General features: G+C 38.5%; 1 long non-coding RNA gene across 1 annotated transcript in view; it reads right to left on the bottom strand.

Moving 5' to 3' along the window:
• Positions 1 to 26,502, bottom strand: part of LOC117080978 — a 52,775-nt gene that overhangs the window by 5,675 nt on the left and 20,598 nt on the right. Inside the window, exon 3 of the long non-coding RNA XR_004436033.1 lies at positions 21,066 to 21,164. This is a non-coding gene — a long non-coding RNA (uncharacterized LOC117080978). The remainder of the gene's footprint in view (positions 1 to 21,065; positions 21,165 to 26,502) is intronic.

The following is a 26,502-nucleotide window of genomic DNA, read 5'->3' as shown; positions in this document are numbered from 1 at the left end:
GTTAATGCAGTTTCTTCCTAGCATCAATGGACTTTACATTTTGACATGTTTTTGCAATGGCTGGTACCAGTTGTTCCTTTCCATGTTTAGGGCTTCCTTCAGGATCTCTTGTAGGGCAGGCCTGGTGGTGACAAAAATCTCTAAGCATTTGCTTGTCTGTAAAGGATTTTATTTCTCTTTTACTTATGAAACATAGTTTGGCTGGATATGAAATTCTGGGTTGAAAATTCTTTTCTTTAAGAATGTTGAATATTGGCTTCTTCTGTCTTGGAGAGTTTCTGCTGAGAGATCTGCTGTTAGTCTGATGGGCTTCCCTTTGTGTGTAACCCGACCTTTCTGGCTGCCCTTAACATTTTTTCCTTCATTTCAACTGTGGTGAATCTGACAGTTACGTGTCTTGGAGTTGCTCTTCTCGAGGAGTATCTTTGTATTTCCTGTATTTGTATGTATGTATATACATACAAATGTATGTATGTATATCTGTATTTCCTGAATTTGAATGTTGGCCTGCCTTACTAGGTTGGGGAAGTTCTCCTGGATGATGTCCTGCAGAGTGTTTTCCAACTTGGTTCCATTCTCCCCATCACTTTCAGGCACCCCAATCAGATGTAGATTTGGTCGTTTCATATACTCCCATATTTCTTGGAGGCTTTGTTCATTTCTTTTTACTCTTTTTTCTCTGCACTTCTCTTCTTGCTTCATTTCATTCATTTGATCTTCAATCGCTGATACTCTTTCTTCCAGTTGATCGAGTCAGTTACTGAAGCTTGTGCATTTGTCATGTAATTCTCATGTTATGGTTTTCATCTCTATCAGTTCTTTTAAGGTCTTCTCTGCATTGATTATTCTAGTTATCCATTCATCCATTCTTTTTTCAAGGTTTTTAGTTTCTTTGCGCTGGTTACATAGTTCCTCCTTTAGCTCTGAGAAGTTTGATCAACTGAAGCCTTCCTCTCTCAACTCGTCAAAGTCATTCTCCGTCCAGCTTTGTTCCATTGCTGGTGATGAAATGCATTCCTTTGGAGGGGGAGATGCACTCTGATTTTTTTGAATTTCCAGCTTTTCTGCACTGCTTTTTCCCCATCTTTATGGTTTTATCTGCCTTTGGTCTTTGATGATGGTGACATACTGATGGGGTTTTAGTATGGGTGTCCTTTCTGTTTGTTTGTTTTCCTTCTAACAGTCAGGACCCTCAGCTGTCTGTCTGTTGGAATTTGCTTGAGGTCCACTCCAGACCCTGTTTGCCTGGGTATCAGCAGCGGAGGCTGCAGAAGATAGAATATTGCCGAACAGCAAGTGTTGCTGTCTGATTCTTGCTCTGGAAGCTTCGTCTCATGGGTATACCCCGCCATGTGAGGTGTGAGGTGTTGGTCTGCACCTAGTGGGGGATGTCTCCCAGTTAGGCTACTCAGGGGTCAGGTACCCACTTGAGCAGGCAGTCTGTCCGTTCTCAGATCTCAACCTCTGTGCGGGGAGATCCACTGCTCTCTTTGAAACTGTCAGACAGGGCAATTACCTCTGCTGAGGTTTCTGCTGCTTTTGGTTTAGCAATGCCCTGTCCCCAGAGGAGGAGTCTACAGAGGCAGGCTGGCCTCCGTAAGCTGTGGTGGGCTCCACCCAATTTGAACTTCCAGGCGGCTTTTTTTACCTACTTAAGCCTCAGCAATGGTGGGCGCCCCTCCCCCAGCCTCGCGGCCACCTTGCAGTTAGATCTCAGACTGCTGTGCTAGCAATGAGGGAGTCTCTGTGGGCATGGGACCCTCTGGGCCAGGTGTGGTATATAATCTCCTGGTGTGCCATTTGCTAAGACCCTTGGTAAAGCGCAGTATTAGGGTGGGAGTTACCCGATTTTCCAGGTGTTGTCTCAATTTCCTTTGGCTAGGAAAAGGAATTCCCTTCCCCCTTGCACTTCCCAGGTGAGGCAATGCCTCACACTGCTTCAGCTCTCGCTGGTCGAGCTGCACCCATGGACCAGCACCAACTGTCCAACATGCCCCAGTGAGATGAACCCTGTACCTCAGTTGAAAATGCAGAAATCACCTGTCTTCTGTGTCGCTCACACTGGGAGCTGGAGGCTGGAGCTGTTCCTATTCCTACTTGTCTTTACCGGGAAATTTTATTAGAGATATTAGACACAAAATTTGCCTGATTGAAGTTGCAACAATTAGGTTATTCCACCTCTGGCCTCAAATATGGTAAAGGACATTGATTACTCTATTCAGTTAATTAGTGTTTCCCTAAAACTTATGACCACTTGGAACCTCAGAACTGAGAATGTGATCTTATTTGTAAATTGGGTCTTTGCAGTTGGAATTAGTTAAGATGAATCCATAATGAAATAAGGTAAGCCCCAATCCAATGACCAGTGTCCTGATAAGAGAAAACAGATATACAGAGACAGTAGCAGAAGGAAGATAGCCATGTGAAGAAGAAGACAGGAATTTGAGCAATTCAACTACAAGCCAAGGAATGCTAGGAATTGCCATCTAGAAAGAGGAAAGAAAGAATGCTTTTCTATAACCTTCAGAGATATGGCCCTGCCAACACCTTGCTTTTGGAATTATGGTCTTCCGAACAGCAGAAGAAAAATTCCTGTTGCTTATAGTCAACCAATTTGTAGTAATTTGTTGCAGCATGAGTGGGAAACTAACATAGTTACTAATAGACTTTCACAAAGTACTTAGCACAGCACACAGTGACTCCCATGATCTGACTTTTTGTGCTTTGACCAGACTATGTTTAGGCTTCTTGTTCATCATTTATGCTGTTTTCTCAGTTCTGTGCATCTGCACTACCGTCCTACTCCATGTATGAAGCTGCTACTCCTACTTGAAGGCTCTAATGAGGCCTGAATCATCCTAATCAGAATTATTTCTTCACTCTGTCTTTTATAGTATGTTGCTGCTACCTCTATCATATGTCTTGTGTCTTTTTGCTTTGTGTTATAGATATTTGTTTAGCTATCTGTCTCTCCAGTCTAAAGTTCTTTACATCAGGATCTGTGTCTTTTCTTTATCAGTAATGAGTGCAGTGATTGGTTTACTAGAGTTCATAACATGTTTGTTAAATAAATGAGTGTGTGAGAGACTGAATCAAACTGGTGAATACCTAATACTCATGACTAGGTTAGTAGATAGGTCTACCTTCTCTCTCTATCAATCAATAGCAGTGAATCTAAAAAGCTCACCATTAGAGATTCATTATTTCATATTATTGTGGACTAATTATCTCTTGAGAAGCCACAGGTCTGGAAAGAATAACTGTTAAATCCAGGATATTTTCCTGAGAATACATTTATCAACTCAGAGACAAAGAGAAAATGAAAGAACTGGGTCACAAGGAAAAAAAGGAAGGCAAAATGAGCTTTGAAATGAACCTCTGTGCAAGGCTTGGACACAACTCAGGAGCAAGAAAAGGGCCTCCAATTCGATTTTATTTTAAAATCACATTTTAATGTGGAAGGCAGGCAACGATGCTTAGTCATTGCATAATTGTTGCTATTTGACAAGTAGCCCTTTTGTGTATATCCTATTGCGGGGAGAGGAGAGGAGGTGGATATGTGAATGAATGATAACAGAAAAAGGGTTTGTAGGCTTCCAGGTTCAGGTCTACTGCTTCTGTCCGTATTCTAGTTGTGGCTTCCGTCTGTATTTTACGTCCTCCAAGGAAACCATTTATTACAGCAGCCATATTCTGTAAAATCAATTATTTCCCCAAGTCCTGTTTATCCTAATTTCACCTCCTGTTTTGTGGGAAGGACCTCTCTGGCTAGATACTGCAGTTATTTGTGTTTGCTGAGGCAGAGAGAGTGCTTCTGCAGCTGACTAGAAGTGGTGGGACTCTCTCTTCTCCATGAGGTAATGCAGCAGCAGGCCTTCTGTAGAGGCTCTGTGACTAAAAAAGCAGTTTGTCTGGAAACCTCAAGAGAGTACTTGGAGAACTTGGGGTATTAGCCATTATGTCTGGACCCCTCAGGCAGTACTTGGAATTCATCCTTCCCAAATATGTCTACCAATATACTTCCTGGGACATGGTGCAAATTTATTCACATGCCCATTTTCAGGCTTATTTCAAAATCTTTTTAAATTATTTATGTTTTAATTATACTTTATTACTTTTTAACTAAAAATGTCATTTCCCTTGGGTGAAGAACCCAATGCAATATGAGAAATTTCAAAGAAGCTAAAAAAAAATATACAAAAAAAAAAAAAAAACCTGCATTGGGGACAGCATTTTAAGAAAGGCACAGCATGCTATTTAGGACCTGCTCTAATCTGTGAGATAAAATGCCACACAGTAATTTGTGCTTTGCTGGAGCTCAGAGATCAAGTTTGAAGCTGTCACAAAAGGTACTTTATTGGGGAAAAAAAAAGATTTCTAGGAGCTTTTCTTGATGAATTAATTTCTGGCAATATCCATCCAGCAGTTTGTTGTTGTTGTTGAAAAAAAAAAAAACAAAAAAACAGCTTTTATTCTTTTCCTCTGGTATTGTGATTAAATCCAAATGATGTTTTAGCAGATCTTTACTCCCACAACTTCAGAGCTATCATTGCAACTACAGTGATTTTATGAAGGGTAAGAAATTCTACCAGCGCCTGTAGCATCAGTCAAAATAAGTTATTTCAAAGGAAAGCAGTGTCTTCAGTGGCTTAACAAGTTCAGTGAATCAGAAATTTTTCCCCTTGTTTCTGGCTGAAATCTCATTTTTGGTCAAATATTCCCCCCCGACCTCCTCCATAAAAAGGAGGTTCTTATTGCTAGGTTTTTAGCAGGGGAAATGATCTTTTGCAAGAAGTTGTGGAGCTCTGGTTCAGAAGATCTAGCTGAGAGACTTTTCCCCCTCAGCTCCAGAAATATGTTAACTCTGTAATCTCTGGCTTTTGTCTTTGATGTGAAATTTTTGAGGTTTTCTTATAGGTATTTCTTCATATGAATTCTCTGTGGGCAAAACATAACTTTGAGTTGATGTTAATTTGGGTGGTAAGGTGTTATGAATGTTTTTCACTGGTGTGGTTCTTTAAAGACTTCTGTAAAAAGTTTGATCATTGGCCGGATGTGGTGGCACATGCCTGTAATCCCAGAACTTTGGGGGGCCGAGGTGGGTGGATCACCTGAGGTCAGGAGTCCAGCCTGACCAACATGGAGAAACCCCATCTCTACTAAATAGAAAAAATTTGCTGGGTGTGGTGGTGCATGTAATCCCAGCCACTTGGGAGGCTGAGGCAGGAGAATCTCTTGAACCTGGAAACAGAGTTTGCAGTGAGCTGAGATCACGCCATTGCACTCCAGCCTGGGCCATAAGAGCAAAACTCAGTCTAAACAAAAAAAAAAAAAAAAAGAAGTGATCATTAGCAAACACCTGGTATAGTTGTAAAGCTACTCTACTAGGTCCAGGGCATGACCAAGAGACATCAGCTCCCATGTCTGTCACTCACTGATTACCTCACTGAGGATGGCCTTGGAAAAGACCTTCATTCCTTAGAACTTTGTTAAATTATTTTGTAAAGTGCTGAAATTGGACCAAAAGTGATTTCCCTAATTGCTCTGTGGAACACTGTGATCATTGACATCCTAACACGTGCTCTGCACAACACACAAATACTAAAATAAAGCAAAGCAAAAAAAATTCTCATAGTCAAACAGGTGTGATGAATGTTTCCTAATACATTCCTCTCTTGAAGACTTATGTTTCCTATTAGCATTTTGAAGCCTTATAGATTTACATAGTAAAGAAACTTGTGTAAATCTGTATTCTTCAAACTTAACCGACCATTGTATAAGTCAGTATAGACTAGGCTATGCTGAAATAAAAAAACACATGAAAATCTCGTCAGATTAAAATAAGAAAGTTTCCCCCTACCCATTATATGTCTAACATAGTTTAACTACCATGGAGAAGAGCTCTTTTTTTCATAGCTACTTAGGGATACCAGCTGGTGGAGTAGACACCATAATGAAACTTGCAGGTCATTTTGCTAGTAAGAAAAGAAGTTTAAGGGAGTCTCAAACCAGTCTTTAAAGGTTACCTCCCGAATATGATGCATCTCATTTCCACACACAACTCATTGGTCAGAACTAGTCACATGACTGTTGTCTACTAAGAGGGAGAAAGATAGGAAGAGCCTAGAGGACAGAAAAATTGGATGGCGATGAACAGGACTAATGACTACAACTGTGGAACTCTTTATTATTGTAAAAGCTATAACTAGCTTGTAGAATTACATTCTGGAAAACTGCAGCAGATGAGTTTCCAGCCCTTCCAGCTCTGAAAGTCTGCAATTTTATGATCCAATTACACAAAACATTTCCCCCTTTGTAAGTTAGCGTGTGTGCTTCTCCAGGAGAAACCAGTTTTTCTTATTTTGAAAAATTGTGGTAAAATATGTATAACATAAAAGAACGCACCTTATTTTATAAGCTAAAGTGTTATATCAGATGAATCTTTGAATTGACTAAAAAAACTTTTAGGAGAGCTGGTCCATATCAAAGCATATCTTCACACTAGTCACTGCACAGAAACCACTTATGTTTTATGTCCAATTGCATACTTTTAGATTAACAGAGAAAAATGAGGGTTGTGTGAGACTAAATCCCATTGAAGACCAGAATCTATGCAATTATCTCTTGGGTGGGTTCAGGGACAATTTGTGAGCCTTTGCTTAGGGGCCTCTCTTCTATCCATTTTCTGTTGCCTGTTAAATTTCCAAATATAAGAGGAAAATTATTTTAAGTTAAGTTTCCAATATAAGAGGAAATGATTTTAAGTTTCCAAATATAAGAGGAAATATAAGAGGAAATAATTTTAAGTTTCCAAATATAAGAGGAAAAATGATTCACCTGCTAGAAACGTAATATATATGTATTAGGCAAACTGGCATCCTCTACATTTAAACTATGTGATTACATATGTGTGTGTGTGTGTGTATGTGTGTGTATGTATGTGTGTGTGTATATATATATATATATAGTTGACTATATATATTTAATTAATCTGAAGCCCCCTTCCCAGATCTCCCCACAAAAATGTCTCAGGTGCTGGGAATACAAATAGGTAATGTCCTCACCATCCTTTCTCCCTGTTATTCACCTACTTCTTGTGACTTTTATTTTTGAGCCATAAAATATCTTCATTTTCTAAAGAAATAGGAAAACTGCAGTCTTGCAGAAATGAAAAGCTTGTGTTTAGCATGGTTTAATTTTTTTAGTGTGGGGATACAATTTTTCATGTTTGGGTGAGCTGCTGGCTTGTCTCCAATAAGAGAAGTTCAATTTATCTACAGTTCATTCTGAACGACTGCCTAGTGGGGACCTCGGTGGCCAGGGCAGTATTTAATTTGTCCCAGAACAGCCTGAGGCTATGATAAATTCCCAACCTTCTACCTCTCTCCCCTTAATACACATGTGATTTGTTGACGTGTTTATATAACATTCTGGGAATAGAGGCTGATTTATAAACATTTTGTAATGCAAAATAGATTTGAGCACAGCACTGTGCAAGTCATGGTTTGTGAATTGCTAATAGGCTGCGAGTTTGGCTTAAATATACATCACATCCCGAGACATTAATCAGTTCCTAGAGCTGAGTGAACACAAGGCTTGTCCTTCTGGGACACAAGATGCCTATTTTGAAGAAAGGAATTATAATAAGGAGCACATAGGCATTCTAGACCTTGAAGCTCTTAGCAGCAGCATGTCTTTTGTTTCATTTTTGAATGAAAAGCATTTGAAAGAAGAAGCTCGTGGTAGATTCAGTCTGACTTTTTTTTTTGAAAAAAGGATAAATACAGTGGTTTTACATTTATATGAAATATCCAATTGTTTGGCTATTTGTTGATTCCCAAATATTTGGTCCTTGAACAACATAATGAAAAACTCCTCTTCTATGTAAAATCTCTCCAAGGCTGAGCCCATCATGAAAAATTAATGGATTTATGAGTGGGAGAAAATGGAATCTTTTTTTTTTCTTTTCTCTTTGTGTTTTGTTGTTACATACTGCTAAAACACTGATGCTTTTTCTTGGTCTATGTTTCAAATATACCAGATTTTTAAAAAATTTCTGTTATATTAAAATACATTTGGCATTCTTGAAGATGCCATATTTACATTTGCAACACCTTTAAAGTGCTTTCTCATATATCCTTTAGTGATCTGTTCAGAAGCATGTGAAAAATCTTATGCATCCTGGTATCCTCTGCATTTTAAAGATGTGATAACAGATTTAGAGTTTAAATTACTAGTCAAGGGTATTTAGCTAGGAAGTGGTGGAACTGGGATAGAAAATCAGATATTTGCAGTACTAGTTTAGGGCTCTCCCTGATTGTGGTAATTGTTAATGCAATTATTTCCTTGGTTATATATTTTAGATTTTTTAAAATAAAGTGATTCCTCAGGCTTTAAAACTAGTAATGATCTCTCCAATAAAAGTATGTTGCAAAAAATGAAAGTACATTACTAAAATTAAAAAAAAAAGTTATAGAGTATACACTGTATTAAATCTAGAGAATTTAAGAACTTTTGAATTTCCCTTTGGTGTCTTTGTTCCAAGGTCCAATGTTCTGGCTAGTTGAGGCCTGACCCAGGGGTGGGAACATTCAGAATTTCTCTATGAAAATCTGTTTTGGGGAACACTTACCTAGCATGCTAGTTGTTTTCTTCCATATGAAGGGAACTAACTCAGTGAATCTGCAGACCTTAGTCTATCTCTTGGGGGACACATCATGCTATAGCAGGCCCCCATTTCTTCCTTCATCCATTCTTTTAATACATTAATTCATTTGTTCATTGTCCTCCTTTCCTCCCTTATTCCTTCCCATTCTTTCTTTATTCCCTTCTTTCCCTCTCCCCTCCCACTTCTTCTATTTATTCTATTAACATCTTTCTGACATTTTTCTTGCGTGTTGGGTTACTTCAATCTAGAGAAGGAGGAGGAGTGACTTATCTGCTTAGTACATTTGAAAAGAGTGAACAGGGTATAGGCGTGCTCAGCTCTCCTACTTTCATCTAGTTTTTTTTTTTTTTTTTTTTGAGACGGAGTCTCGCTCTGTCGCCCAGGCTGGAGTGCAGTGGCCGGATCTCAGCTCACTGCAAGCTCCGCCTCCCGGGTTTACGCCATTCTCTCGCCTCAGCCTCCCGAGTAGCTGGGACTACAGGCGCCCGCCATCTCGCCCGGCTAATTTTTTGTATTTTTTTAGTAGAGACGGGGTCATCTAGTTTTTGAAATAATCTTCCTGCTCTGCTCCTCCAAGGCTAGGCTCTTCACCTGTGAGGGACAGGAAGGGGGGGCTTATCCTAGTTCCCTGAGGCTGAGATTAGATTGGTAAGTCTGCCTAATTCCCAGATACACACATCAACTGGCCCTCCTCAGCTTTTATCTGTCAAAATGAGATATATGGGCAACCACCTGTCACTCCTTGGCCTTATTTTTTTAATTTGTTCAAGTCCTGGGGAAATTACAGACGTGCCATTTATTGAGCAGGCTTAAAAATGTTAATAGCTATAAACCCAGCATTTGAATATCTTGTGAGCTATATATTCATTTTTGACTTTGGAGCATTTTCTAGACAAATGTATTTCAAAAGCCTGCAATATAGGTAGTAATAATAATAATTGCAGCTGACATCGATACTGTGGTAAATACTTTACTTGTTTTATCTCATTGAATCTTCATTATACTAGTTTTGATGAATCATGTATTATCTTCAGCTTTCAGATAAAACAACTGAGATTTGAGTCTTGTATCTTCTCTGAATTAAAATATTTCCCTTTATTGATAAAGCAGCATAAAAATGGTACTGTCTAAAGCAGAAAAGGATAATTGGATGGGGAAGGATTCTATGCTGTGACCTCAGGATTGAAACTCTCATTGCAAAAAATATAACTGAGAAAATTATTGCAGTGAAAGAGATCTGACCTAACTGACTCCATCTTCCTTCTAACCTCCAAGCTATCCTCATTCATTCCTGCATATAGGCCAAACTGACTTTGGAAGGAACTTAGTTAATAGTTTAACTTTGAAACAAAGATAGTAACTGCCCTTTGCCAAAACAAACCCCCTGCCTGCCTAGGGACTAGACTGCCTGTGTAGGACTAACAGAATAGCTACAAGATTAGAAATTATGGTTTAGGAGTCATGGAGCTGAAGGCTGCAAGATTCTGAGCTTCCTCAAATTGTTCCTCAGGATAGCATCGCTATTATAAAACCTAAGATCAGTGCTTGAGATATTTTGCACACCCCGCACTTAGTGGATCAGCTGGCACCAACCAAATCAATAAACAGGTTCTTCTGTTCTTGCCACCACCTAGGAACTGACTCAGTGCAGGAGGATAGCTTCCACTCCCTATGATTTCATCTTTGATATGACCAATTAGCACTCCCCACTTTCCAACCCCCTACCCACCAAATTGTACTTAACAACTCCATCCCCAAATTTTCGGAGAGATTGATTTGAGTAATAACTCCATCTCCCACGTGGTGTGGCCAGCCTCATGTCAGTTAAACTCTTTCTTTACTGAAATGCTGTTGTCTTTACTTGTGCAGCAGGCAGGAAGAACCTATTGGGCAGTTACAAGTTCCCACTTTAGAAATAAATAACTTATTCCCCAGGCTGTTGTCAAGCTCTGGCTGTCACCCTTCAGCTGTTAACCCTCTTGGGGACAGGCAGCAGGCAGTAGGCAGTAGTTTGCTCATTCATACTTGCTCTAGACAATGGAGGCCCATTGAAAGCTTTTGCACAAAACTTGTTTGTTCTCCATGACACCGCAGGGCGTTTTGCCTACACCATTATTTCTCTTCTTTTACTTTCAGGCCTTCCTTTCATTCATTATTTCTGCTGTAACAAAATACCTGACATGGGGTAATATGTAAACAACAGAAATTTATTTCTTACACTTCTGGAGATGGGGAAGTCTATAATCAAAGTGCCAGCACCTTGCGATTCTAATAGAGTCAAGTTTCTCTGCTTCTAAGATGTTACTTTGTTGCTGCATCTTCTGGAGATTAAACACTGTGTCCTTACATGGCCAAAAAAAAAAAAAAAAAAAAAAAAGCTGAACCCACTCTCTCTAGGCTTTTGTAAGGAACCTAGTTCCATCCATGAGGGCTTCCCCCTCCTGACTTAATCATCTCTTAAAGGCCTCTCCTCTTAATGCTATCCCATTGGCCATTACATTTTATCACATGAATTTTGGGGGACAAATCAGATCATAGCAGGCCCCAGTTTCTCCCTTCATCTGGTTTTTTTTTTTTTTTTACACGTCAAAAGGTGAATTTAATCATGAAGTGAATACAATTTTAAATACTTTTGCACGGAGAACAGAATTAATAAACCCCCTCGAAAATATTTTAATGCTATAAAAAATTGCTATAAAAGAAGACTTGATTCTGTGGATTGAAGGTGCATACCATGGCCTCCTGTCATCCGTTTTTTTATGCATTCATTCATTTGTTCATTGTCCTCTTTCCTTCCTTTCTGCCCTTCCATTCTTTACTTCCTTCCCTTCCCTCTCTCTCCCCTCCCATTTCTTCTACATATCCTATTAACATCTTTCTGACATTTTTCTTGCCCGTTACTGAAGCCTTGATCTGGATCATTGGCTCTTCCCCCTTCTGCTTTGACTGTCTCAACAACTGCAATTTTGTCTCCTGGTAAATTAAACTCAAGTAATTGCTGGCAGAAAAGCAGCTCTTAAATGACCGTGTAAGTTATTTCTCACTGGGGCTCTTTTCCCCCCTCACGTTTATGAGATAATTGGAAATAAATCTGTGAGCATTACAAAAAGGGAGTGAAAAGATACTAAGATAATTTTATACCAGAATCCATTAGAATCTCTTAGAACTTTTAACTTCTGTACCTGAATATGTGGCTAAATTTCTTCACTACTGCTTATATGTTAAATAATAGTCTTCTGGGATAGATGTTTGAGAATGAAGTATAAGCCATATAGAAAAATGTTGTAGACTCAGATTTAACTGTCACAGTACATCGTAATTCATAAACAGTAAATATTTAATTACTTGACATTGTCAGAAAATGATATATTCTGCTTAATCAAAAATGCTGTTTACTAAAGCATGCTAAATACTCTAGATATACATTATCAATTTCAAAGACAAATATTAAACTTTTTACTGAAGTAAATAAATTTTTTGATTATTCAAAATGTTTTATCTCTAGATTCAGACTGGTTGGTTTAGGAGCTCAGCACTATTGCATCTTGGAGTGAATATCAAACTTTCTAAGCTTCGTGCATCTCATCTACAAAATGGGGAATATGATAATTTCTAACCTCATGGAATTATGGTACAAACTAAATAGAAATAATTTACATCACATACTTGGAATGGCTTCAGAGCATATAATAGGTGTGGTGAATTTCAAAGTGGAGCTTAGTTCACATTCCATTGACAGCTGCTACACTTAGTGATTTACTTCCAATGAATAGGCTATGGAAGTTTTCATGATATGCCATTTCCTGTGCTAGTCATTTCCTGTGTCCAGGTTGCTCTCTTGGGTCATTTGCTCCAGGGAGAAACCAACTGTACGTAACTAGGGCACTTAGCTGCTGAATTGAGAGGCACATGTGGTGAGGAACTAAGGTCTTCAGTAAATAACCAGCAATGAATTGAATCCTGCCAACAACCATGTGAACGAGTTTATAAGCAGACCCTACAGATTTCACATGACTAAACTGTCATCATCTTGACAGCAACCTCATGAGAAACCCAGAGCTAGAACTACCCAGCTTGCCACTTCTGGGCTCATAACCCTCAAAAACTGTGAGAGATAATATGTATTTGCAGCTTTATGTCTGGGCATTGTTTGTTATACAGCAGCAGATGATGATTAATGTAATAAGCACTTAAGATTTGTTAGTCATTATTATTATTCCTTCACTCTCAGTAGTTGTTTTGAGGCACCTGAGCACACCCATCTTTTAATTCGAGTTCCATAAAGCTCCAGTTGGTTAAAGCTGGACAAATCCTTTTGTGTAAGTGCTTTGACTGGATTTTGAGGTGATTTCTAAATTTAGAACTAGCTATAAGTTAAATGCTCTTACTGTATAAAGAACAGCTTGATAACTTTACTTTCTAGAGCAGGATGATAATTTTAAAGAAATTGACAAAAGATACTACTGCTCAAGTTTCACCGATGTCCAAAATAAAGAGGTGAACATGTGTTCACCTGCTATATATAAGTACACTTCACATGCCATGAGTCTACTTATTCCCCTTGATCAAATGAGAGCCCCAAAGCTCAGAGAATGTAAATCAGTTTCTAAGATGCTGCAGGAATAAGACCGCAGAATGAGGATTTGGACCTGGTTGTATCTGACTTCAAATCTGGTGTTCTGGTTATCTTATGCCTCTGAGGAAGGAAAGATGGGATCAGAGCCCAGATTCAAATTTGCATCAGGCAACTCTCTCATAGTTAGACTGTTCTGTTAATGAAGTAGGACCCGTAATCTTGTTCCTAGTAAAGGCCAATGGTTCTGCACGTCCCTGTGCATGCACACACACACACACACACACACACAATTACAGCTAGACATCACAGGCTTGATCCCAGTGAGACTTTTTCCAATGGTATGTGGAATGTCTTGATGAAGAATAGAGGAGACCAGATGAGCATATGGATGACTCAGTACAACCTATCACATTGTTAGGAAATTCAATTTCAGGCCATACTTGCCTTGCTGAGAATGAGTCAGTTGTTCTTTCTCTTCTCTAATACTTCAAAGGTTTACCTGAACAAGGTTGTCATAGGAAATGGAAGAGCATAAAGAATAATGAAAACAGTCCAAGAACGGCATTTTGGCAGTCATCCAACATGGAGTTTAGTGTCATTTCACTATATTCTCCATGAAATAAGATTTTCCAAGAATATATATTTTTTTAGCATACAAATGGGTAAACTGATAGTCTGAACTTATAAATATGTCTCTTTTGGGGGGAAAGGTGCTCTAAATCAGTTTTTAAATAGTGTAGACATTTTACAGTTCTTTCTGTCTACTAAGGGATTTGAGTGATTCCTTTCCCTCTCTAACAAATGGCTTGGCATTTCTGCTGTATGGATTGTTGTTTATTTTCAAAGTAGGCATCTCAACCACTAATCACTTTAAAAAAAAGGATTCTATCATATCTTACCAAGTCAATACTTGATAATAGTAAAGTTCCAGCTGCTGCCCAGTCATTAGAGGTCTGGTATCTAACCTCTGGAGTATTATTTCTTAAAAGTAAACTCGGAGGCTGGGAAACATGGTCATGTAATTCTAGAAATGATAGCTAGTAACTTTATTTGGGTCAGCTTTACAGTCTTGAGGGAATGGAAGGCTACCACTCAAATGTCTCTTGGCCATTCATGGGTCAGTCTAACCATGGAATACTTTGTTTCAGCCATGACTAACTGTCTAAGAAAGGATGGCAAAGCTAGCTATTGCCTGTATTTTAAACATCAGGAAACTTCTGGAGTTAGTTCCAGATTACCCTTCCCTATTGGGAATCACAAAGAAGAAAACTTAGTAATAGACAGTTGAAAATACATGTATTATCCAAAGAACAGGGCATTTAGGAGAACTGAACATTCCCATTCTTATTTCTTGGCTGAGAGACCTAGAAGCAGACTTTTGGTTTTGAAACAGAATCTGCCAGTTATTTGCCATGTGACCTTAGACAAGCCACTTCCCCTCTCTAAGACTTCATACTCTCATCTGAAAATCAGAGTGATATTAATAATAATCTCAGAAGGCATCATGAGGTTTTAACAAAATTATATATGTAAAATGATTAAAATAATGCCAGATAGTTGCTAATCACTCAGTCAAAAAAGCAGTTAATAGTAATAACATAATAGCAACATTAACAATTAGTGCTACAAAGTTGTACTTTGTAATTCATCAAACATTTGATGTGCTATAACTCACACCAAAGTTACACTTTGTTGTTACAAAGTTCACTTGCTTTTTGCATTTAGAATTACATATGACACGTTTGTGTGTGTATGTTGTAGTGGTCGTGGTGATGATGGTGGAGAGGAATGCTTATATGCTGGCTATTATCTAGTCCCCTACCTGATGCTAATTTAAGAGGCCTTGAGGCAAGGATCTGTTGGCTCTTTATATCTGGCCCAGGCTGCCATGTATATCTGCTCAGGATCTACAACGACCACAGTTAGAAAGACTCTCAGTAATTCAATGGGAATTGAGAGTTGGCTCAAGTTTTACCACATTTTACTTCTCAGTTGCATTGGACATAGTATACCATCTGCTTCCTGAAACACTTTTCACTTGGTTTTGGGGACATGTTGGCTTCACTCCCTTGCTACCTCACTCATCACTCCTTCCAATTTCTCCTCATCATCTTAATCTCTTATTTTCAGAGTGTCCTGGGACTGTATTTGATATTTAGGCATTTATTCTCTTCTCTATCTGTAGTCACTCCCTGAGTAATATCATCCATTCAGATGATATCAAGCCATCTCTGTCCTAATCATTTTAAAATTTGTATCTCTAGCAAAGAACTTGTTCCTGAATTCCAGACTCTTACCCAGCAGCCTACTTGAAACATCCACTTGGATATTTGAGGGGCATTGCAAACTTATCTTGTCCCAAACTAACCGCCTGAATTCCTTCCCTGCTCCTCTTGCACTCTTCCCTATTTCACTGAGTGCCAACTGTCTCCTTACCCTTTTGAGGCCACAAATACTGCAATGTTTAACTCCTTTTCTGCCTTACACTGCACATAAATAATCTATGGAAATTCTGTCAGCTCTGTCTTCAAAATATGAGTGGAATCCAACAGCCTCTCACCATTTCCATGGTTTCTTTCCAAGTTATCTGTAGTTTTATATGTAGATTATTATAATAACCTCTTAATTATCTTTACCTTCTTCACTGACCATATCTTGTCTATTTTCAAGTCAACAGCTACAGTGATCTTTCCAAGGGGTTGAATCTGAGCTTGTCACTCCTTTGTTTTAATTCCTCCAACAGTCTCTCAGCAGTCAAAGTCAAGCATTTACAATGGCCCACAGGGCCCTAGTGACCTATTTCTTCTACCTCAGACTCTTTAACTTCATTTCTCATTCACTCTCTAATTCTGTTGCAATTTAACCTCTTTATCTTCTTTGAACAAGTGGTCGTACTCTGACCCCACAAGCCCTTTGCACTTGCTGTCCCATCTGCCTGGGACACACACACACACACACACACACACACACACACACTTTCTCTTTCTCTCTCTCACTGGATATACTGAATGAAATCATAGGTCCATCTGTCTTTCTACCTTTGCCCTGAACAATATTCTCTCTCTCTCCACATTAAACTGCTCTTAAACTTTTTCCTGCTACAGCATTTAAAACTGCTTGATTTTATAGAAAGATAGAATAAATATTCATTCACACATTCACATACATAGATGAGTTATAATTTATTTTCTCTACTTCTATCAGAATGTAAGCTACATAGATGGTATTTACATTTACATTTTGCTTATTGCTGTATTGCCAGATCTTAGAAAAAATGCTTGACATGAAATAGGTACTTAATGAATATTTGTTGAATGAATACATGAATAAATTAAATCTTTATCAAGCTGAAATTATTCCTACCGGAGGCACTACTCTTGAAAACCTTACCAGTCACAGATTTTTTTCGCATTGCAAAGGACCTTAGACACTCAGTGTATCCTCCTAATTTTACAAGTGAGTATTCAGAGAGCCAGAAATAAATAGTGGTTGTCTTAGGCCTTGGAGTAAGTAAGTAAAATATTAAGGTCCAGACTGTCAGTTTCTTAACTCTTACTCAGTATGGTGTTCTATAGTCTTAAGACATGTCAGAAATCTCCAAAAGAAATTGTAGAGGGCCTAATATTGGTGATAATGTGAATATTATATCAAAAGGAAGAAATCCAGGGCTTGACAAGGACACTTGAAACAACAATAAGCAGCAGAGTTCACTGGAAAATTAGGGAAGGAAAAAAATAACAGATGCTGGTGACATTGTAGAGAAAAGGGAACAATTATACACCATCGGTGGGAATGTAAATTAGTTCAACCATAATGGAAAGCAGTGTGGTGATTCCTCAAAGAGCTAAAAACAGAACTACCATTCAACCCAGCAATTCCTTTACTGTGGATATACCCAGAGGAATATAAATCATTCTACCATAAAGACACATGCATGCAAATGTTCATTGCATCACTATTCACAATGGCAAAGACATGGAATCAACCTAAATGTTCATCAATGACAGACTGGATAAAGAAAATGTGGGACATATGTACCATGGAATACTATATAGCAAAATCTCGCCTTTCGTGGGAATATAAATGGAGCTGGAGTCCATTATCCTTAGAAACCTAATGCAGGAACAGAAAACCAAATATCACATGTTCTTACTTATAAGTGGGAATTTAGTGATGAGAACTCATGGACACAAAAAAAGGAACAACATACATTGGGGCCTACTTGAGGGTGAAGGGTAAGAGAAGGGAGAAGAACAGAAAAAATAGCTATTCAGTACTAGGCTTAGTACCTGGGTGATGAAATAGTTTGTAAATTAACACCTTTTACACAAGTTTATGTATATAACAAACCTGCACATGTACCCCTGAACCTGAAATAAAAGTTAAAAAACAAAAATAATAAAATGCAAAATGTGGTTCAAAACGGAAAGGTCATAGAGACTGAAGTAAGATTTGTTCATTGGCAATTGGTTAATTTGTTCATAATCCACTGCTTATGCCAGTTCCTGTACTAGAGGCTGAAGGACACAGACAAACTGTACTTACTGCACCAGAGGCTGACATTCTTTTCAGTTGGGTGAGTAGGAGATGTGGAACAAGGTGTACTTGAGGACGATTTCACAGAAAAGGTGAGATTTGAATTAAGTCTCAGAAAATAAGTGGACCCCAATAGGTAGAGGAGGAGTGAGGAGGTGGAAAGATAGCGAGCAGCATGGGCAAAGTCATAGTGGTATGATAGTGCATATATTCAGGGACTAAACAGTAGCCAATAGGACAGGAGAGGAAGGCTAGTGGAAGGGGTAAGGAGGAGAGGGAGGACTGAGAAGATGGGCTGAGGCCAGATGGCGCATGGTGAATGGTATCTTAGAGTTTGAACCTCTAAACACCTTGCTGAAGGAAGGTCTCTCTCTCTCTCTTTCTCTTTCTTCTTCCTTTCTCTTTCTTCTTCCTTTCTCTTTCTTTCTTCCTTTCTCTTTCTTTCTTCCTTCCTTCCTTCCTTTCTTTCTTTCATTTTTTGTTAAAACTCAAAAAGGCCTTTAATGCTATTCTGATATTCCCCCAACTTTCTTAGATACCAATTTTTCTATTATTTGCTTCTGGAGATTCTAAGCAAATTTTCAAGTGCTTCTATTATGAGGAAAATAATAAGATTTTTACATTAATATATGTGACAGGCACAGATGAAGTTTAGCAGGGCCCAAACCTGGTTTTAATGTACAATGTATAGGCATGTTGTGAGAGAAGATTGTAAGAATAAAAATATATCATGTATTGTACATTCCGATCTGTAATTCTTTTCAGAGAAAGGAATGTATAAATGTATTTATTTATATACCTAAGTCTTAATGCAGAGAACATTTTATTTATATTATAAAAATCCCAGGTGAGGAGCCAACAGAGTAATTTTAAAGTATCAAAGAGGAGTTTAGATGGTATAAATTACATTCAACTAAAAGATAAGTATTAGATTTTTGTAGCATGATTCTCCTTTACATTACCATAAAATGAAGGAAAACAATAAAAACTCCCAGAAAGTTCTGAAAAGCCAGTGATTCTTTTTTTAAAAAAGTTGAGTGGACTGTGTATATTACTGTGATTAATCAAAATGATACAATATTTATTTGCATTTGTCAGGCAAGGTGCTGGAATTTTCTTAGTAGATGTTAGTGAAGATAGGAACACAGTGTAGCAGCCGTACTGTCTCCTTCCTTTTAATTAACAAATAACTACAGAGAGAACAGTCAGAAATTGGAAGAGAGCAGGGAAAGTAGATGAATTCTTCCCAGACGATGCAGGGACCCTATTAATGGAATTCTGGTCACATAGTCTAGAACTCAGACCTGCCTTGGTTTAATCAGCTTGCTGAACATTACGGTTGAGTATAGCCATGTTGATCCAGGTCTCTACATACATAATTTATTAACCCCTAAATTAGGTCTTGTTTAATTCTCATTGTTTGACACATTATATTGAAAGCACAAGGGTGAGAATATGGTGTTGTATCAGGTTTATGTACGTATGTGCTCTGTATATACTCTGTATATACATAGAGCTCCAGTGTTGACACATATCACCCTATCCCAGGCATTTGATGAATACAGAACAATATTGGATGTTAAGCAGGATATTGACTTCCTCTATTGTGACAGTTATGTGGGCCCAGCTTTGCTGAAAATAAGGTCCATCGACCCTTGCAGAATTGAATAAGTCACAAGAATACAGCCCTTAACGCCTTTCCTAGTTGTGAGCAAGGTCTGCACGAATTCATCAAGTCCTGCAGTGAAGGATTCCACAAGAGCTGCTCAAGACAAGCACAACAGAGACAAGTATTTAAAACCCAAGGATTTTGGATACATTGTTTTCAATGCTTTTTGGAAAATTTTGGCAAAAAAATACAATTTTTGTTTCTTTGTTTTCCATCCATGGTCAAAAGAAAGAAATTCAAAAAAGTGTAAGGAGTTGAAGTGAAAAAGTGGCAGGCAAACCTGAAACACACTCATTTTTATGATATGTGATACTTAGACGTTAGCAATTTCATAACCAAACCCAGATTAGGACCAGAGAAAATGCTTGTAATTATATTGCCAGTGAAGTGGCCCCAAAAAATGAAATTTTTTGAATTCCACCCATGATTTTTTACTCTGATTAAAATACAATTAAAATATTAAGAAAAATTCAAAATTGCTTCACAACTGGTTTTAGAGTGGCAGTGTTCTTTATGTAAAGCATTATGTTTGTCAATAACATACATATTTGGGCTTGTAGTCCTCTTTGCTGATTCCTGACACTGTAAGAGGCGAACCTGGTTTTCTGAGGTGATGATATTTATAGTTCAGCATCATCAAAAAGCAATTCCTTGCTTATTTGGGATTCGAAGCCCAGCCAGGTCTCCCTTGTGACTCATTCAGCATTCATCCGGGGATCTATGCTTGCCTGCCTGTGCAGCGTTCTCATGAATCCTTAATTCCTTTTGAACTCAGCAATGCCAGAGTCACTTTCCATCAACCCGCCCACTCAGCTGAATTGCGCCAGCCTCTTTTGCGCAAAGCATCACACTGCTGTTGTAAGATTGATTGGGTATTGAGCCACCGCCACAAAGACAAAGGAGGTCAGATTCAGCCCCTGCAATTTGCTTTTAAGACCTGATGTCATCATCATCCTGACTTCCAGAGCTGATGCTGATAAAATTTTCTGGGACCTACCTATGTGTAACCCATGTCTTGTTGAACTAACTTTATTAGCACCTCATCACTGATAATGCAATAACATGTTAATGATGTGTTGCTCTTACCCTTTGTCTGCAAAGCAAAAGAATTGAAACTAAAATGACATGGTGAGCCAGATCAGTCTGATGTGTAGCAAACCCTGTATCGTGGCATCTTTCTTATTCCCTGACTGCTTTTCTCTGGGATGATAGGGCAGGCATGACTGGAGTGCTGGCCAGATGTCCAACACAGGGTACTGCTCTAAGCTTGGGAGTTTGCAACTCAGGAAACCAGTGTGGCTACTCATAAGGGTCAGAATATGGGCAAGTCAGAGAGCAAGCTCAAATCTAGTGCATATGTCCATAAGTGAGCATGTAAGTAAAAATTTGTGACCAAGCCAGGGGATCAGGTGTAAGACAGGGAGATGGACTCAGCATAGGCTCAAGGGCAGGGGCAGGGAAGCTGGATTTCAGACAATTATGAAGAAGAGGCTGTTGTGATGGTGGCTTTCTAAAATTAGTTGCCCACAGAGTTGCATGTATTAGGATGGCCTAGTTTAGAAGCACAAAGTAGGAGGTTGGTAATATGCAAAATACTGGAGAGGTTGAAAACTTACTTAGGTAGTATTGGATTATGTGACTGAGCTCTCACCAGTGGCTCTTTAGTACCTGGAGCTAGAGATAAGTCAGATGTGGCCCCTGCCTGTGTTCACCATCTGCACAAAGAGACAGAAATGTAAATAAAAATATTACAACACTCACAGGATTGCTGTGATGTAATAGTCTCATTCTACCAAGAAGGTAGTAATTATGGCTGACATTTATTGAAAACTCACTGTATACCACCAGGTACTATGTTGATTGCTTTACCACATTAAATTCTTACAACCATATGAGGCAGTGCTATTATTTCTATTTTATAGATTAAGCAAATGGAGGGTAAAATAATTTAAACAATAATCACTCAATGTTGCACAGCTAATTAGTGGTGAAGTCTAACTCTGACTTAGACCTTGACCTCTACATTAGTCTGTTCTGGGAGACACATTTTAAGATGGATGTTGGGAAATATGGAACTTGACAGGAGTGTTAAGAATGGTGTGGAGATGGGAATCCACAATCTATGAACATGTCTCTCCTCAACCCCTTCCAATGAGTCTGCTGAGACTGAACATAAAGGGCTAGAGGGGGAAGTACACACTCTGGCTTCAGGTGTGAATGATGAATGGGTTGTGGCAGACTGTTTCATTTGGTATAGAAGGAAAAGAGATTCATCTGCAGATTCCCAAACCACTTACTTGGCTCTGAGTGCTGGGTTCCTCTGGCACCTCAGCAGAATGTTGGGGTAACTGATACATCTTGGAAAGTTCTGCTAGTGAACAACAACTACAAAGATAAGAGCATCTAAGTCATGTTGATTTAAGAGAAGACATTTAATAGAACTCTCCACATTTGAAGAGTTGTCGTATGCAAGAGAAAAAATAAATTTGTCTCTTGTGACTCTAATGAATGCAGCTGAGACCAATGATTAGAAATGATGGGAGGCAGATTGCAACTCAGTAAAAAATTATTTTTCAACAACTAAGGCTAACAAATACAGAAGCTTGTGGGAGTGTCAGTTCTTCATCACTAGAGGTATTCACATAGAGACTCTGTCGCCTTCTGTCGAGAGGGGCCGTTTTCAAATTTTAGAATTCATAAGAATAATTTCTGGGCATGGCAGCCAGATTCTGATTCAGGAGGTCCTTGTAGGCATCAAGAATCTCTCCTTTTAATAAGCCAACTAGAGGATTCTGATGTGAGTGAGAAATAACAATCTGCAGATTGCAAAAGAGATATCTATTTTTAAAGGAGAAGTTAGATTCCATGATGAAGTTTCCGTTCAGCACTCTGTCCAGACCATGTTGATCTATTTCTTCCCAGAGTTCCTGTTGTTTGTATCGTCTGTATCACATAATTTAATACTTGATTATATTTTGTCTCCCTCTTCTAATCGTTTCCCTCATCCCACAAATATTTGCTGATAATTTACCACATGCTGAGCACCATTCTAGGCACTGGGGAGATGTTACAGAGCCAAGCAGACAAAGCAGCCTGACCTTATGCAGCTGATAATCCAGTGAAGGGAGATTTGTAAAACCTGAAATATATCAGGTATTTTGTAAATACTTTCCTCCATACAACCAGATGCAAACTCTTTTGGGAAGAACCCTGTCTTAGTATTTTATGTAGTGTCTAGAACAATGCTCTGCAATAGCAGGTACTCAAAAGTATATTTTAAAGCAACGATGGAACAGTAAAATAAGAATACACTTGGAGAAAAGCAGCAAAACTTTATATTTTCTGCTATAAATCAGGCTAATCTCAATGGTTTAACTGAGGATTTCTTTGTGCTTTAGGATGGAGAATTTTTGTAAGCCAAAGGACTTTTTTCTACATTAATAGAAAATGTATCCAGAACAAGTGACACAAGCTTCTCAAGTTTTGTAGATCACAGTCTTACAGCAGTAGTGAAAAACTGAAAGACATCCAGAATACAGATGATGAGGGTTCTTAGCACACCATAGTATAAGACAGTGGCCAACAAACTATTTTTTAAAGGGCCAGGTTATTCAATATTTGGGGGCTGTACACTCTCTCTCACAACTAGTCAATTCTGCCATTGTAGTCTAAAAGCAGCTTAGAAAATATGTAATTGAATGGACCTGTTCTAATAAAATTTTATTTACAAAAACAGGTGAGAGACTGGATGCAGCTCTTAGATCACAGTTTGCAGACTGCTGCTATAAGATAAATAGTTCAGAGAACTGAAGTGTTTAGCTGGGTGTATTAGTCCATTCTCACATTGCTATAAAGAAATACTTGAAACTGTGTAACTTATAAAGAAAATTGGTTTAATTGGCTCATGGTGCTGCAAGCTGTGTGGGGAAGCATAGCAGCATCAGCTTCTGGGAAGGTCTCAGGGAACTTAACGATCATGGTGGAAGGCAGGGAAGGAGCCAGGCACTTCACATGGCCGGAGCAGAAGAGAGATGCAGGGAGGTGCCACACACTTATAAACAACCAGATCTCATGAGAACTCTACAACACCAAAGGGGTAATCTGCCCCCATGATCCAGTCACCTTCTACCAGGCCCCAACTCCAACACTGGGGATTACAATTTGACATGAGACTTGGGTGAGGACATAAATTCAAACCATATCTCTTGAAGAAGACAGAAAGAGAATATCATTACTATTTTTGGATATTTGAATCACTTCCCTGCAGAAGAAGGATTTGACCTATACTAGAAAAAACAGGGGATATATGTCTAATATTTTAATAGAATTCTCCAGATGGTTATGAGTTTAATGAGTTTACCAACACTGGAGGTGTTCAAGCAAATATTGAATGCCCAATTCTTGAGACTGTTCCAGAGCAGGCAAGGGAGTCTGGTGAACAATTTGACTAAATGTCCTTTAAGGTCCTTTTCAACCATGGGATGCTGTCATGAATATGAAGTTTAGTGAACAGAGCAGGGCCTAACACATGCTGAGATTGACATAGAGACACAGGTAAATGATACCCCAGCAATTTCACATGTTAAAATTTATCTGTGGTAAATGAATGACTGAGTGAAAAGCAAGCTCTACTAAATGTTAGGTACCCATATTAATAAGCAGGTTAAAAATAGCCAGATTAAAAACAGTTAACATCAGGTAAATATCATTTTTTTTTCACTTAGCTTGATTTATAGCCTTTTAAGATTATATCTGGATTAAATGGATTGGTCATTCAAAAACTAAGTGGATGTCTCTCAATCACATAGATTAAAAAGAGAGGGAAGACTCCATCCTACCTTTTAGAATTTAAAAATTTTTAATTTTTTATCTTTTGGACTTCCTGTAAAATTTCTTTGTGTGCCTTATGATGTTTTCCATTTATGAAGTTGTAAATGCTAAAACAGCACAAATTCGTCCTCACAAATGGATATGTAGATCTATAAAATTAATAAACAATGATTTATTGGGAGCCTATTGCTCCACTGAAGAAACTGAGAACCAGACAGTGCCTGAAGGATGAACATGACAAGGAGCTAAATGGTTTAAAATTTGTGGCTATCCTTAATATGCTACCCATGTGTGCCAATGAGGCAAATCTTCAGTCAGCTTGAGCCTGGTCTCCACCTCCCAGTGGAGGGTCAGAAGGGGTGAGTGATTCCAATCAATATCCAGTTGTTAGAGTAACAGCCATGTCGGTTCTGGATGGCTGACTGGATGAAAACATGTTTGTTCTACTTAATGCGACAGTGTCTTGTCAAATTAACAGCCATGGTGGCAGGAACAAGCTTGCTTAATGGGTTGGAGTCAGTTCCACAGAGAATCTATCATCAACATGCAACTGAGAGGAATCCCAAACCTCATTACCAGGGTTTATTTGTAGGTAATAACTGAAGGTATGCCATGTACTTACAACAGGATTTGTTTGGTTTTTTGGCAACTCAGTTTGATGGTCTTTATCAAATGTTGCCCTTTTAACTCCCCAAAACTCTGTATGATCATGCTTAGTCTGTGTTTAAACACACTAAGTAAAGTGCAATATTTAAGCAGCTATGTTAAGATGTTTTAGCAAGATAGAATGATTATTTGAAATAACCACGTATTCGACGTGCAGGGCAGTGGGGGAAAGGAACTACTCCAGTGAGTGCTTTAACCCTGCACTTCTTGGTGAATATTTAAATACACTTTTCCTCTCTAGAGGTGAGCTGTTGTCCCAAAGCCAGAATCATAAACTGCCTGCCAGATTTAACTCACAGTTAAATTGCATTTGGTCCATATAGTTGTGTTTTAAAATTGAAATGCTTACTATCACTTAGAAAAAAAGAAAATTTCACATGCAGTTCTAGGTGTTTCCTTTCAATGAAAAATTCAGAGAAGTCAGCAGCATGGGCCAGCTTTTCACAGGGCACTAGTTTTCTGGAGCTGTGTGTTAGTCCATCTTCTCTAGATAGGCTGAGTGTTCTCCATGGTGTCTACTGTGCCTGCGTTATTCATTTATGTGACCTAACCAGCCCCTTGAAACATTGAAATTTTCCATCTGTGATTAATAAACTAAATCTTGATTTTCTAATCATACTCATATATGAAAAATGCAGTATTATGGTATTACCATGTACAGATATTGTTAAGGCACTGTTTGCTTCTTTCTTCTTCTAGTCCTCCAGTCCTCTACCAGTGCCTCCCAGTGGCCTAAACCAGCGGGAGCCATATGAAAAAGAAGTCTGGAAGATGCTAGTCCTTCACAGGAGGATACAAGAATGGCAACGAGAAGATCTGAGGACTACGAGATTTAGGACGAACAAATCTAGGAGCCAGAAGATGTACCTGCTAGTAGACGCTATGATCTTAAAAAAGTCTTGAGCTAACGTGACCTTCAGAATTTTTCATCTGTAAAATGAAACATTGGGCTAGACGGTCCCTGAAACTTCTTAAAGTCCATGATTCTATGGTGGAAGGGGTTGGTACAGCTTTGATTTCATTGTCTGTTTATACCTGGCTGAGTTCTGTGACATGTGACTGTCCTTCTTAAGAAACTGAAAGGCAACCAAGTAGCTGATTGTTGAGATACCGAAATGTTTTATGGAATGCAGAGAATACAGCCTACCTGATGTAAAGTCTGACAGCAACAACAAAAATCTCTCTGGGCAACTGTATTTAATAATTAAAACAAAAGGTTTGGAGGAAATATTCAAATTGCCACTTTAACAGGAGAGTAACCTGTGGTGAGAATGCTTCAACAGTGATATGGACTAGCATTAGAGCTAAAGAATCCCAGCCTGATTTGATAGTGACTCTAGCTGTTTTATGTTCCTCAGGAATCCCAAGATGTCTTTCAAACAAACAAACAAAACAAACAACAACAATGACATATTATCTTCATCACTTATCACAGATGATTTTCCCAGAATTATTGGCTCAAACTTTAGAAGAAATTCTAGAAACTGATTCAGCCTAAAATTAAAACCTGCTAGCTCTTCATGTAAATCATGGAATCACTTGTTTGCTACTGAACCG

The sequence above is a fragment of the Trachypithecus francoisi genome, unplaced genomic scaffold (genome assembly GCF_009764315.1).
Source record: "Trachypithecus francoisi isolate TF-2019V2 unplaced genomic scaffold, Tfra_2.0 Lachesis_group8, whole genome shotgun sequence".
Classification (NCBI taxonomy): domain Eukaryota; kingdom Metazoa; phylum Chordata; class Mammalia; order Primates; family Cercopithecidae; genus Trachypithecus; species Trachypithecus francoisi.
This window is presented reverse-complemented; position numbering and strand designations above follow the sequence as displayed.